Source organism: Strix aluco, chromosome 5 (genome assembly GCF_031877795.1).
Source record: "Strix aluco isolate bStrAlu1 chromosome 5, bStrAlu1.hap1, whole genome shotgun sequence".
Taxonomy (NCBI): domain Eukaryota; kingdom Metazoa; phylum Chordata; class Aves; order Strigiformes; family Strigidae; genus Strix; species Strix aluco.
This window is the reverse complement of record NC_133935.1, coordinates 5,416,235-5,432,032: the sequence shown is the minus strand read 5'-3', so window position 1 is coordinate 5,432,032 and position 15,798 is coordinate 5,416,235. Positions and strand designations below refer to the sequence as shown.

At 44.7% G+C, this 15,798-nt stretch overlaps 1 protein-coding gene across 6 annotated transcripts in view; it reads right to left on the bottom strand.

Annotated features, from left to right (window-relative positions):
• Positions 1-13,334, bottom strand: part of FAR2 (fatty acyl-CoA reductase 2) — a 156,731-nt gene extending 143,397 nt beyond the window's left edge. For 2 of the 6 annotated variants that reach the window (XM_074825686.1, XM_074825692.1), the window contains exon 1: positions 12,588-12,709. The gene's annotated coding sequence lies outside the window, so the exon portion shown is untranslated. The other 4 variants (XM_074825687.1, XM_074825688.1, XM_074825689.1 and 1 more) reach the window with 4 other exon arrangements.
• Positions 13,335-15,798: the final 2,464 nt, after the last annotated feature.

Sequence of the window (15,798 nt, the reverse complement as noted above, 5' to 3'; positions counted from 1 at the left end):
TGATCCAGCTTGAGTCTTGAAAACCTCCAAGGAAAGACTCCACCACCTCTCTGGGTGACATGTTAAAAGTCCTGTGCTACTCCCTGGTGAAAAATGTGTTTCCTAATGGCCAGTCTGAACTTCTTAAGCTGCAACTTGACAGTTGCCCCTTATTTTTACGATCTGCCACTAATAAATGTTCAGCTTCACAGCCACTTCAGGAAGCTACAAGATTCTATGAGATTGCCCTTAGCCTCTCTTTTTGGTCAGACTAAACCAGCCCAACTCCCTCAACTTCTCATAGTTTACGGGTCCCGTGGCTCAAATCACCTTAGTAGTCCTCTGTTGCACCTTCTCTTGTATCTTCGCTCCATTTTTAAAACATCGTCTTTTTCATTTGAGGAACCTCAAAACTGACTGGCAAACCACAGTACTCAACAGTGCTGAAGAGGACAGTAACTTCCCCTGATCTGCTGGCCATACTTTTCATGTAGATCACTATGCTGTTTGCCTTATTTGCAATGAAAACGCATCACTGGCTCATTTTCAACTTGGCAGCAACCATAATATCCCATCGCTTTCCCACAGATGTTCTGTTCAGCCAGTTGTTTCCCAGCCTGTACTGTTGCATGGAGTTAATCTACACAGGCACAGAACTTCACAATTATTTTCACTGAACTTCATGAGGTTTCTGTTGGCTCAAAGCTCAGGTTTCTCAAGGTCCAGCTGAATTGAATTTCTACCATTTAGTGTATTAAACTCTCTCTCTTGCCAATTTAACATGATCTATGACTTTTCTCAGGGTGCATTCTGACTCACCATCTAGGTAATTAACAGAGATGTAACACTGCTGGCCCAATTCCTCACAGGCCACTTGTTATTTGTCTCTAATGAGACACTGAGCTATTGAAGACTACCCTTCAAACCCAGATATCCACGCAATTTTCAATCAGTTTAACAATCCATATCTCCAGCCTGTACTTCACCTGTGGCCCAGCATATTTTGTTCTCATATCATGCAGTTCTGGTGGTGATATATTAGTATAATTTTTATGTTTATCCTAAGACATCAGAACATATGTTCCATTGCTAACACTACACCAGATACTTACTTGCAATACATTAAAGAGATGAAATGCTCAACACAAAAAAGTGGATTCTACAGGTGTAGATTTACAACTTACAAATAGCAGGACAAAGAAAACAGAAAGCTGATCTGTTTTACCTTATTTTATTAGATTCTTTCAGAATTTGCTTTTTAAAGAAAAGAAGGTAATTTTCCACAAAGTATGGAAAATATGGAATTTTAAAAAGATAAAGCAATGAAGTATGACCTTTTCGTCACAGAATTATAGCCATCCTTAATGTATTTTCCTGGCCTTAACCTTCCTGAACCCTCAAAACAAGTGTCAAATAGATGCAATACCTCTACTGGTGCAAGTGGGAAGTTCTGGTTTGGTAAGATTTTGGCACAATGCTGTACAGAATAAAAAACCAACTACCTATGGGACACCCTAGCAAAAATTCGGTATTTAATTTAAAGGAAGTGCTGCTGGCAATTATAAGCACTTTAGATTAAAACTATCCCAGACACGATATTTTGCATGGACAGGACACAAGGTTGCACATAGCAGATAAGAATTTCAAAGACAGAAAGACAGACAAAAAGAGAGAAAAGGAGTGCAAGGAGGTGCCCATTTTATCTTATGAGTCAGCAGTACAGGGTGATATTTATACAAAGCTCCGTGGAGCAAAGCACCAAATGCTGCCAATGCTACTCTAGAGTGAAAATATAGAAAACACACTGAAAAAAATATATGTTTAGAGTAAAAATACATAATAGGACTTGCACGCATCACATGAAAAAGAATGTCTTGATTACTTCCACTACAAGACATAAACTTAGCTTACTCTTGTTACCCACAAGACAAGATACAAATTTCCTGCTATATATCTAGGAGTGCTATGAGACCTACTTCTATAATTCCACTTTTTATTTGTATAGCACTTTAAGGGCTCGCAGTCACAATCACATTAGTCACATTAGGTGTAGGCGTATGTGGAAAATAAGAGAACTACTCTCTTTGAAGGCACCCAGTCATTTAATGAAAGAGAGCTTTACTTTTGGAGTATTGTGACTGTTTTAACATTTTGAACACATGAATCTTAGTTCAGAATCGAGTTCCTGTGAAGGGCTCCAGATCACCTTACTTCATCTGCCAGAAGAGTTACATAGGTTGCCATGGAAATTAAATGTTAGTGACAAGTAGAGTAGTTGGGTTTTGATAAATGCAGATTATGTTGCTTCAGAAGGCAAAAACTTCCACATCTTCAAGGATGCAATCTATGGTCAGCAATGGAAACTCTGGCATTGCATATTATTTTTTCATTTTTCAACACAACTATCCAATTTTTAGGGTGAAATATCAATAGTTAGACATGCCAGCCTATAACATTTAAGACTGGAATCAGTCTTAAGACTTAAAATCATTTAACTTCAAGAGCAAAGCAGAGGCAGTCACAAAGCAACCTGTCCTCCTACATATGTCATCATCCTGGTCTGGGGGAAATCCAGCCTTCCAAAAAAGACAACAGAAGTATGTTCAGTATTAATGCAACTTCAGCCTGTTTATGATTCATCAGCAAAAAGGTGGCTATTGAAATACCATTTAGTACTTGAAAACCAAAGCTGCAGTAAATGTAACATTAACAGGCAAAAGATTTCTGAGAGGAACCTGAGAAGTAAGACCCCCCCCCTCCAAGTGGTGTAGTATGAGCAGTTAATGCATCTGTACACGGTGACTGACCTGCTGTCAGATCAGAGTTTAGTTTTGCATATGCAGTTGGTTCAACAGTATTACTCTGTCGGTAGAGTCCAGAGACCTCATCTTTAAATATGGGGTGTTATCATATCATCTTGGAAAAAAATAGTTTCATCTGATTCCTGACTTGCTTGTTTGAAATTCTCTGTGGGCGAGTTCGTCAGCAGTAAGCAATGCCTAATCAGTTCTTGAAAACCCTTGAGCCAGCCAAAGCGATAGACTTTCCATTAGCAGAGAATTCAGCATTACTCTCTGCAGATAAACTGCTGGCATCGCAGTTGTATGTGGTCCGATCCAAACATTCAGCAGAAAAAAAGTGATAGACCAAAACACTTGATGCCCCATGTATGGAGCAGGAACTGAACACCTTCTTTTCAACTGACTTGGACCCTGTAACAAATGGCAGCACGTAGGATTTGAGCCCGTAAAGCACTCACTTTAGCATAAATACAGCTTCAGAACATGGTGGAGACTGGTTAAATTCTTTTCTGAGCCACAGGGATTAACACACAGCTAGCAGCTTGCCTGACGCTACACAGTAATGAAGGGTTAGCAATAGGCCAAAATTAAGGTGAAGTGATACATCTCGGGCATGAAATCAGTCTTTAAGGACACAGTTAGACTCCTGATTTCCTCTGTCAGCTTAGTGATGGCAGAACTAGGCAAAGGAACAAAACAAAATGCCTGGGAGAAAACACGGTGATTAGGAAATAGGGGAGATGAAAAAATATTAACTGAGAAATGCATCAAGATCCAACACTTCCCATGAAACCAATGTATCATTTAGGATGCCCTGAAACCTTGAATTCAAGTATAGTAGAAACCCACAGGCTGCTTTGAGGATAGACAGGACAAGGCAGCAGTCACTGAACATAAACATAAGAATGAAGAAAAACAGTGTTATGGCAAAAGTTACTGGTTATCTGCAGAACTCCAAAGGTTTTCCACTGAGTCGACTGGTTTCACTACGGCATCTAGGTACAAGGTTTGACGACTGTTTTGATACATACAACAGAGCATGGCATAAACACCCTGCTACCTCTCAGCTCCTTGCCCTCCCCTCTCTATTACAGCATCATCAAGTTTATTTCAGACGCAAACAAAGGCACAAAAAAAGTGCAGAGGGGATCACTGACATTTTGTTCCATACTAGGAGTGTATTAGCTTAGCCACTTTTCTCTGGAATATCCAATACAGAGAGCAGCAGTGGGGGCTTGAAGGAGGTCACCAGTAGAAGACATTCAATGTCTGTAATGTCTTGATCTGGGATTTCATTTTTTTCCCCGCAGATGGCAAAGCTCCATGGGGAAGTACAAGCAGAACCACATCAAAGCAATAACGCACGTTACTGGAGAAAGGATCACAGGGCATGTAAAGAGCTAGGCTGAGAAGTACCAGCTGCAGGAACAGAGTGGAATTTACTGCATGCAACGCTAGACTACATGACTATCAGAGAGAGCTCCAGGTTTGCATAAACAGAACTTTTGTCAGAAAAGCAAGCAGATTGTTTCTGTGCAGTCTCCAGGATCAGAAAGGAGTAAAGCATTGGGGTTGCAGTGATATGAAGCGAGGGTTAACTAAGGGTATAATTCTGCCTGTCACATTCAATTTAGAAATGTGAATACACAAGAGTTCGGGTGTCTTATTAATGGCCTGGGGACCAACAGTCTCAGTCTCTTCACAATTTTTTTGTCCAACAAAGAAGTTGGGTGCTTTACAGCAATGACATTCAATTCAATAGCCAAAGGAAATCTAGAAGCAGTCCGGGACTGTGATGTTCCCCTTGACTTAAAGGTAAAAGCAATGAATAAGCTGATGACAGTGCATGCAATAGAAGTTTTGCTAAGGGCTCATTCTACAACAAAATTTCACCCTCAAAATTGTCCTTAAAATTAGGTTTAAGCAGAATCAAGCGATCCATTTCAGACCAGCTGATAACAAAAATAAGTCCCATTGACAGCACTGTGAGTGTGTACAACATCAGAAAGGGTTTTACGTTGGGCAGGCAAGTCCTTTTCCCTTTCTCTCTCCCCACCCCCCCCCCCCCCCCGCAATAGAGCACTTCTATAGTCCTGTACTTGAGCTATGGGTATATAATGAAGGAATTTCAGAATAAACCTATTTATTTTTATATTAAAGAGAAAGATTTTTAATACTAATGCCCAGTAAGACTGCGTGTTTTGAATAAGCAATGACAGGTGGTAAAAGCAGATGGTTTTGAAAAGATTTGCGGCAGTCTCTGGCTCCACTGTCCTAGCAGCTCTGCAGGATACTGGCAGAGAAAGCAGTTCCCTTCCTTTTCTTTCCTTGCTTCACTTGAGAAAGCCAGCAGCAGCTGACCTCACTGGCTGCCACAAAGCCAGGATAGGACTGGCAAAGCTCGCTCGCTCACGTTCTTCATCCCAGCTCCAAACTGCTTCTGCCTCGCTGCAGAAGCCCAGACCATTGCAAGCCACCAACACTGGCTAACCAGACAGGTGGGTACTCATCTGACAGGAGCCATAAAACCACCTCCATGTTAGTTGGGCCCAACCAGGAACAGAGTGGGCAGAGCTCCTGGTTTCGGCAGTCTAGCACTACAGTTATTCACAACAGATCATGATCACCTTGCTTCTGGGGGTTGCTTCTGAACACATTACTTCTGATCACACCAGTGGAGGGTATCTAAGAGCGAGCATCACCGAACGCGCCAGTGCTGAATCCAGGCACGAGCACCTGCCTTCCAGTAGAGATTTCTGCCAAAAGCACTAAGTCTTGTTTCTGAAGGCCCTGGTGATGAAGGAGGCATCTCAGATACTTCAACCCTGCATAACCAAAGCCAGCAGTGTGCTCATGTGGCCAAGAAGGCCAGTGGTATCCTGGCTTGCATCAGAAATAGTGTGTCCAGCAGGGACAGGGAAGTGATCTTACCCCTGTGCTCGGCACTGGTGAGTCTGCATCTGGATTACTGGGTTCAGTTTTGGGCCCCTCACTACAAAAAGGACATTGAATGACTTGAGCATGTCCAGAGAAGGGCAACAAAGCTGGTGCAGGGTCTGGAGCACAGGTCTGATGGGGAGCGGCTGAAGGAACTGGGGGGGTTTAGTCTGGAGAAGAGGAGGCTGAGGGGAGACCTCATGGCCCTCTACAACTCCCTGAAAGGAGGGTGCAGAGAGGGGGGATGCATCTCTTGACCCAAGGAACAAGAGCCAGGACAAGAGGGAATGGCCTCAAGCTGCACCAGGGCAGGGTCAGACTGGCTCTTAGGAAGTATTTCTTTGCAGAAGGGGTTGTTGGGCGTTGGAATGGGCTGCCCAGGGCAGGGGGGGAGTCCCCATCCCTGGAGGGGTTGAAGAGTCGGGTTGAGCCAGCGCTGAGGGATCTGGTGGAGTTGGGAACGGTCAGTGTGAGGTTCATGGTTGGACTGGAGGAGCTTCAAGGGCTTTTCCAACCTTGATGATTCTGTGATTCTGTGAAACTTTCACAAATGGTGAATAACTTTGTGTCATTACTCATAGAGAGATACTGCAATGGGGAGCAGAGCTCAGAGAAGCACAATTATTCACATTACGTCTCAAAACAGAGAGAACAGGCAAAAAAAATATTTCATATGTCAACAAGAGCAGTAACAGAAAAGTATTCTTTCCAAATGAGTGTTATGTGTTTGGCCAAAACAGTGCCAACTCCTGCAGCTACAACCTCCTCCAAGTTACTGTTACTTGTGCTTCGGGAGCAAAGACCCACTACTAATGAGAAAACAGTGCTAAGCTTCAGGCTGTCGTTTTCTGCACACTGCATCTGCTGCAGCACACCACTACTTAAAGTCAGTTGTAACTCTCTTTTGAGATATCACAGTACACCTATAAAGATGACAGGCAATTTCATATACCACCAATGAATCATTAAATGGTACCACCTCTGGCTACTATCAAACCCATCTGTATAGCCCATTGTTAACTCCATGGTACACCCATCTCGAAGAACCTTTTAGAAGACTACTGTGCTCTGTTAATACCCAAACATTTTGTGAATAAATTAAGAATCTCACTTTTAGGATTTACTAAGATTTATTGTAGGAATTACACTCCTGAAAAGGGCTGGTATCTTTTCTACACAGCATCTCTGCTTTTCAGATTTTCCTCAGAAACAGGTCTGATTGACTCAGTGTCAACGTAACACTTATTCTTGTTTTCCATTTCTTTAAACAGTATAAATGTATAGCTTTGTAGAATCTTTTCCTTATTGTTCATCTATAGCATTGTTTAAAAAAATCAATTTATATTTTCATAATTTCACTCACAGTATCAAGGTAGCTTCTGAAGGAATATTCTAGAGAGGGTTGTAACACTACAGTGTATTTATATTCAGCATCCTCTGAATAAGAAAAGGCCCTCCTGAACCATCTACCGCAAAATAAATCCACCTTCTTTCCATGAGATCAGGGAACTTTATTTCTTTCAATCAATGGGGTTTATAGGTGCTTTCTGGAAGGTAGAACAAATAAAACGAGCTGTCAATCCAGCTGGCCCCAATTTCATGCAACATGGCAGAAACGGTAGTGAAAACTGAGTTTGCTATAGAGGTGGACACAGCCATTCAAATCTGGAATCAAAACCTGACATTTGTTTCCAGAGAACACCCCATGGTAAAATTGCTTCTCACCTCTGGGCACAATAAAACCTGGATCTGGGCTTGGATAAGGTAAGGCTGAAAGACAGCTTTAGAAATTAAATTTTAAGCATCCAGGTTTTTGACCAGTCCTGTCATTCTTGCATGCATTAAGCAGCCATTAAATCCTGTGTTTGTTCTGTTAACCCCACAGGACAACTTACTGCTTCTCAAAGCAGACACAGGTGATGGACACTGGCATAACAAGTTAAAAATGAAACGAAGCATGAGGAAAACCTATAATATGCATCTCTCATGGGCACAGCTGCTCCACAATTACTTTCAGGAAGGAGAAAACATTGAAGTTAAACACAGTAGTGTATTTTTGTGGCACAAGGTATCTTTTTCTGTGAGCATGGGTGGAAGAACAGAGCCCTGTGCAATTTCCAGTCACTTGAAACTGCCTAAGCATAGGTACACACAAAGAGAAACTCATGTACAAACAACTCCTGCAAAAGACAGCTAATATAAGCTCAGAACTGAACACAATTGTAGTCGAATTACAGGTATTTTTGCCAAACCTTCAATATAACTCATGCTTTAACAAAAACAAATGTAGCCAGAGACTTGAGGGAGGGGGGATTTCCAGTTTCCAGTAATTACCAATAGAACACTAATTATATGCCTACACACAGGATCCTACTATTGACTCTTTCACTGTGTAAAGACCTAATTAGCTGTAATTTTAACACTGTATATCACCCAAAGACAACCACATTTGCTAAAGAAAGCCTGAAAGCATTATTTAGATGAGAACTTGAAAAAAAAAAGAACCAAAACACAACAGACAAATCATCTACCTCAGATGGCATTAAAAAAATGAGTTATAAGTTTACCATATAGGCTAACAAGCAGTAGGACAAGAGAGAATGGCCTCAAGCTGCGCCAGGGTAGGGTTAGACTGGCTCTTAGGAAGTATTTCTTTGCAGAAGGGGTTGTTGGGCGTTGGAATGGGCTGCCCAGGGCAGGGAAGGAGTCCCCATCCCTGGAGGGGTTGAAGAGTCGGGTTGACCCAGCGCTGAGGGATCTGGTGGAGTTGAGAATGGTCAGTGTGACGTTAATGGTTGGACTGGAGGATCTTCAAGGTCTTTTCCAACCTTGATGATTCTGTGATTCTCTCAAAAATTGCATGGAAAAAATATAATAAAAGACAAAGCATCCACTGTAGTATACTGTTTGCTGTGATAACAAATGAACTTTTGCCAGACATGGCCGCCTATAAAGAGGGCTGAGATGCTATGAGTGCATGGGACCCCATGGTGGCACTACACAGCAGCCCATGGGGATTGATTCGCAGAAGTCCTGGAGATCTCAGAGAGAGAACAAACTAGGGAAATACTCCCCCGTGACAGCTCCCTATGGCTCTGACCATCCCATGCCGAGAAATTTTTGCTGTCGATATCATCACGAGAACAAAGAACTCACACCACAAACCTGGGCTTTATCAACACAGGCCATGTGTAAACACAAAGAGAGACTGTAGGTGAAGTAGTCTGCAGTTTAAATACAGGATAGGCAGGCTTAGAAGCGACAGGAGTGGTGGTGAGGATATAAATTGGGTGAGTGGCAGAACTGACCCCAAACCTAAATTCAGAGCTCTACATCCTGAGCAGGGGCAGGTAATTTTTTTAGCATGCCAGAATAAGGCCCCACCTCCTTCAAGAATACAGGTATTTAAAACAACTTTTTGCCCTTCAGGTTTTGTCTTTCACTGGGTTCATTAGGCCCTTGAGTAGGTCTACACAGCTGACTGGAGACAGACAGGTACCTCTCCTCACTCCAAACTGGCCAGGTATAAGCCAAACCCAGCCTGGAAGCCATGCTGAAGTGTGAACACAGCACTGAACAAGCTCGTTAGGTCCATCATCATTTTAATCTGGTTCAAATGGGACTCCTACAGAGTGCGATGAGGATCAGCTCGCTCTTCCCCCAAGTGCACGTCTCTGCAGACTTCTCGGTGCATTTTAGTCATGCATTGAGTCAGATCCAGGAACTCATCCAACTGAAAACCAGGCCAACAGCAAGAACAAGAGCAGATTTGCATTTGGCCACAAGTGATAGTGCCAGCACAAGAGAAGAGATCAAGAATGTGTAGCCAGAGGTGAGGCAGGCAGGCTGACCCTTTGGCAGGAGCCAATTTATGGCAAATTAAAATAATTGCTGAACCGCACCCTTTACCTTGCGGAGGGGCAAATTTTGGTTAGCTCTAGCACAGCTTCACATTAATATAGGTGACCAGCTCCCGGACAAGGACTGCCTTTGTGTAATAGCTTGTCAAGCCAGGGAAGTAAACGTGCTTCAGGTGATACTTATTTCTAGGCACATCTGGAGATGCCTAACTCTTCCCATGACCTACCGCTAATAACTTAGATAATGTTAATCTCATTGGACAGCGTTGCAATATTGAAACTTTCATTTTTGAAGTCTCCTTTGTAGACCCAGGACCCTTAGGGAATAAGAATGCTATAATTTTTAATAGAAATAATGCTAACATTATCCCCTGCAGTAATTATTTCCAACATTTTCCTACAAACACAGCAAAACCAAACCATACAAGATAAGCAATAGTCCCCAGATGAGTTGAGCGCTCATCAATCAACAATCAACCAACCAGTACTTTCCCCAACCCCACTGAGTTACTCTCCACTGCCCTTCAGCTCCTATGAACTACTCAAATCTGTGGTATCACCAAAAAAAAAAAAAAAAAGGGCTCTCTCCTCCCCATTTCAAAACGTACTTTTTTTCTCCTTCCCCATGCCCTCAATTTTCATGATCTGTCCCTTGTATAGATCAAAATTACTTGTCATTGGGAAAAAAAAAAACCTGGCAAGTTGATCAGAATTGGGAGCTTCCTACATGGAACGTAAGGAAAAAAAATTGAAAACTTTTTTTTACAATAACAATCTAATGCTGTAGACTGTTCCCTTGGAGCAAGGATCTACACTCTGCCACTGAAATCATCAGTATTTGAGAGATTTCTGAAGACATTGGCCATTCATTTCTGTTCCTCTACTGTACCACGCAGACCAAATGGCAGTCTCCATGCCTTTGGCCATATTACCATATTCCCTGCCACAATCCTTCTGTCCTGTCATTACCGATGTTCTCCCTGCCAGCACTCCCACACCTCCCCAACCTCCCCCACCCACCCATCCACCACCCCAAGATCCAGCTCTGTCAGATTTGAACTGACTTTGAGGAAAGCGCAGGAAGTTTTTCAGTCAAAGCTGCCTCCTTACCAGAGCCACAAACTCTGTACCTCTGTTAACAGGCCATTCATTCCCTACTACTTTCTGGCAGTCTATCTCCAGATTCATCTTTTTTTGCCCAGCTGACATGCTACGGGTTTTATTTGATCAAGCTTTTCTTACATGGTCTTCAAGATGTTTTCAAACTACATTTCCTCACCACTAATCTAAACAAGCCTTAGTAGGGATTAGAATTGAAACCCAAACTGGCAGAATCGAGGAATTTGCAGCTTTGTTACAGTATCAGATGCATCCTTGAACATCCACTAAATCAAGTAAAAGGCTGGCCTAAATCTATTACTTCATGTTTAATTCAGATACCATTGAGTGAGTACATCTCTCCCCTCCCCCAATATTCTATTCTCATCACCTATGTATTGAAGTTTATGGTGACTAACCTAGACAAGCACGCCAAAACACTGAGGAAATGTTTTAAAAACTTGTTTCTACAAAACCATAGTTTATCAGAGGGAGAGAACACAATAGATCTGGAGATTAAAGCACCACATTATAACAGGCATTTTACAACTTCTCTAGAGCAACTATCAGTGTAATTCTTGAAGTATTTAGTTACTTTGAAGAGAAGATGAGTACATTATACAGTAATGACCAGAACTTGCACTTTCCAATTCAAGAACATTACAGGTAAGCAGGAAGTGATGATGCTTTTGATACAGCAGATGCAAATGAAATACTCCAGTAGCAGATCTCTGAACTGCCATCAGCTTCTTATCAAGTGGAGATAAAGGTTCCCAGAACGCCAGCACATGCAGAAAGTCCCACTCTAAAGTAACGTGCCAAAGCAACGTGAGCTTGTATTAAAAGCTTCTGAAAGGCCATGCATTTTGTTATACGCTTGGGATCACCTGATAGTTCAAATTTACACTTATTTTAATACAAATTCAAGTGAGCCAGGATTAGAGCAGATGTGGATTTTGGAGCGCATTTTTCTAGCTTAGTAATGACCTTCAGAGACAACAAACTCTCAGGGTAAACGAGGGTGCAAAACTAGTCTTTTCACAGAATTTAGAGTGCAATATTTCTGGGTGAAGCAACTCCCATTTAGTTTTACTGCTTCCACTGCAAGATAATGGTCTGTCATTACTTAGTCGTCCGTCTAGTTATGCCCTTAAAAGGCTCCGCGGCCAACATGTAAAAGCAAATTATTCTGAGTAACAACATTACTGTAAAGGACTGTATAAGACAAGACAAGGTCACATGTCTCTAGTTTCTAGAAAACCGAGGATATCCTCACAGGATCCTGTAACAAAACCGGGGTTGAATCTTTGTGGTGCTCTGTGGGTGAGTGGGCAGCGCGGGTATCCAGTAATTCCCCAATCAAGAGACAGAAACCAGCACCTAGGCTCAGGATAAGGAGCTCTCCTCATACTATTAAAGCTCTATTGCTGCCTAATACTACGCTTCTTAAAAAAAAAAAATGCACGGGTCTAACAGCAGGGAAAACAAAAAGACAAGCGTCCCCTAAAATTACATTAGATCTTGCTATTTTATTATTATTTTTTTATATAGCACCGCACTGAGGATTACCCCTACCCGGAGCAAACCCTGCTGCGAAACCGAGGAGCCGCTCACCACATCCTCTCCCCATTCTCGGGGCTGCACCCCGCTTCGAACTCTCCCAAGGAGAAGCCGAAGCTGCCCCCCGGGGCACCGCCCAGCGCTGGGGGGTCCGGCCCGGCCCCCCGCTGCCCCGGTCCCAGCCCGGCCCGCTCCCGGCGGAGCCCCCGCCACCCGGCCCCGCCGCCCCGGCCGCCTTCCTCGGCATCATCCCTCCACAGCGTCGCCTCCTCCTCCTCTCCCCCACCCCCATTTTTAAATTTTTTTTTTTTTTTTTTGCTTCCCCCCCCAATATCCCCCAGCGGGTTATTACCTTCAATTACCGCTTTCCCGATCAATTCCCGTCTCCAAACCGCTGCCCCCACCTTCCCTAGCGCACAAGCAACTTCCCGGCAAAGAAAAGGAGGAGGGAAAAAGAAATAGAAAGAAAGAAAAAAAAAATTACAAACCTCTCCTCCCCCTCTGGGTCTGATACTATATATCCGGCCGGGGGAGGGAGGAGCAGCGCCTCTGTTTTGCCTTCCCCTCCGCCGCCTCTAGCACCGGGCGGCTGCGGCCCCGCGTACCGGGGATGCGGCTGCCTGCCTGCCCGCCAGGGGATGCGCCTGCCCGCCCGGGGATGGGCTGCCCGCCCTCCCGGGGGTGCGGACCAGCTCAGGCCCCGTTCCCGGGCGGCCGAGCTCCGGCTGAGCGGCCAGCGGTGCGGCTCTGCGGCGGGAGCCGCCGGGCACGTCGCGGGTGGGGGAGCGCGGCCACCCCCGGTAGGACTCCCCGCCCCCCCGGTGTGTGTATGGTGTCCCCATCCCCGCCTCAGGCCGCCCCTTCTTCCCCGGTCCCCGCCGCTGCCGGCACGGCCCCAGCGAGGCGAAGGGGCTGCCCCCCCCGCCCCCGCGCAGCCTGTCTCCGCCGCTCCCCCCGCCAGCCCTGCCGCAGGGTCTCTCGGGGGGGGGCTCGGAGGGTCCCCTCCCACGGGGTTCCTCTCCTTACCGGGCTGCCGGGGCTCCTCTCCTCCGGGCTCCCCAGGGCCGGGGCGGCGGCTCCTCAGCGCCTCGCCGAGCCCCTTCCCTGCCCTCGTCCCCCCCCTCCGCCGCCGCCTGCCAAGGCGGGGGGAGCAGCAGCGGCAGGCGGGGGTGCGGGGGGAGGGCTGGGCTGCAGCCCCTGCCCGCGCCCGGGAGGGGGAAGGAGCCGGCCGGGGAAGGGGGAGAACCGAAAGCGTTCGAAATCCATGACGAAGAACAAGGGCAGGTGGTCCCTCGGGTGCCCTCCAAGGTTATTACACCTCCTTCACTCCCCAGCGTAAAGCACAATTTACCTCTGGGTTTTAAATAGTCAGGAAGAAGGTTGAAGACAGAAGCAGAGTTATAAAATCGGCGTATGAAGTTAATGACACAATTTGCCTTACAAGCATTAGGGAAAAAAGCAAGACACGCAGCATACCTACTCAGCCCCAAACACCTACCTTTGCCACAAATATCAATTTACTCACATCAGCCATAGAAGATTAGAAAGATCTTTTCAACCCAACATGAGAATCAGCAAGATGTTGTGCTTTTATATCTTCTTATTACTCTTACGGTATGTACAAGCATTAATTAATTTTACAAGGTTGTGTTCATCTAATTACCATCTTCACTTTCTTAGTGCTGAAAGAAGCCAGGCTCAGTGAGGTTGGGTAAGATGCCCACTGATGACTGAATCAGTATCAGAGCTGTCAGCAGAACTCCACGCACAAAGGGATTAGGTGCTACACCCACAATTGCAGTTCTCTAGCCCCTAGCTCCTTTCTTGAGAAGCTTAAAGGCTACAGGTGCCTGCCATTTCTACATAAGAGCTCCCTGTTTGCACACCTGGGCGCTAGTAGTTAAAGCCTAAGACTAGGTGGAGTCTCCAAAGCCTTCACATTTTCACCTCATTCTGTCTGGTGTCCTTATAGCACCCGTCCCACCACCTGGGCATGGGGCTCTAAGACCAATGGGGACCATAAAAGTCCAAATTGGGCAGGACACCAGATCTATGTCAACTGGGGTCCACCCTACACCTACAGAGCTGGAGTAGGGTTATATGCGTGGGGTCAGATAGAGCCGTTTGGGAATTCATCCCACACAAAGGGGTGGGATGTAGAGTACAATGACTTCATCATTTGTATATGTGGAAGAAAGGCTGCTGCCCTTGCAAATACCTAGGTGCTTTCTTCATTGACTGGAGCACTCAACAGGAGAGTGGAAGCTCCTACAACTTCTTTTACGATTGGACTCGATGGTCTTATGGACTTTTTCCCAACCTAAATGATTCTATGATTCTAGCAAAGGCGCTCAGATTCCTTCACTGGAAATGTAGCATGAGGGAACTTGCAAAGAAAGAAACCACAGAAAGTGGTTCTTACCCCAGGAAGTCTCAGCTATTTGCAGAGCGTGACTGATGGTTGCTGGGATAATTCTGAGTACAGAGGGTTTTGGTTGCCTACATCTCAGGCATGTTCTTTAACATAAACATCTGCCTTGACAACAGACCAGCCAGGCCTCTGTCTAAACTGAAAAAGCCATACCTGAGCTGAAGGCGACTACTTGGCACCAAAATGGGGAGCAAGCAGACAAAGATGTGAGTTAATAGAATAGGCTGTCAGGGGTGGCTTTGTTCAAAGTCCATGATCTTGCAGTCTGAAAAGTAACCAGAAGGAAAGTTTCTGGGAAGCACAGAATGAGAGAGAACTATTGCTAGCATTATCTTTCAGGACATTGAATAGAGAGCTTGATAAGCATCGGTTCTTGCAGAAACTCTTTCAATAGATACTACACGGGAGACAAAGTACATTCAAATCTACCGACCTATAGAAATTCCTTTGTGAAGTTTCGAAAAAGCAAGCAGGCTTGAAGAACAATTCCCAACTATGACCCAATTAGGACATTAAAGGGGTAGCGTGTCAGAGACAGTTCGTGGCAGCTTCCCAGAAATCTCTAGAAAAAAGGTAAGGGGATAATTTCGTTAAGGAGATAAAAAACCAAGAAAGAATTATTAAAACACCTTGAGAAGGCTACCCTTTGAACCGATGAACTGAAGGTAGTAATGCAGCTCTCAAATGTGTCAAGGCCTGGGGCAAGTCTAGAGGCTTGGCTGGAAAAAATGCCTTTTAGCTAGTTGAAACAGTACATCACAAATGCTAAAAAGGAATAAAAAATGTAAACTCTCCAGTGTACTCTGCCCTCACGGAAAAATGAAAGAGATTAACCTTCAATGTTCTTTCTTGAGTAACCCCCTTAATTCCGTCATTAATTGCAGTGACTAAGCTGGAGAAAGCGCTGTTGCAGGCCTGGATGAGGGATGAGTTTGAAACCGACCTTGCTAGAGACCACATACCCCTGAACTTCTATCTAATGCAGTACAATAAGGAAGACGTGAAAGCAGGAAAGTTAAATTTTACATCAAACTACCCTTAAATAGTTTAACACAAAACTGTTTAAGGGAAGTTGCCTGATGAGGGTCCATGAAGCCAGTATTGCAGGAATTGGAAGAGCACTTCCCTCACA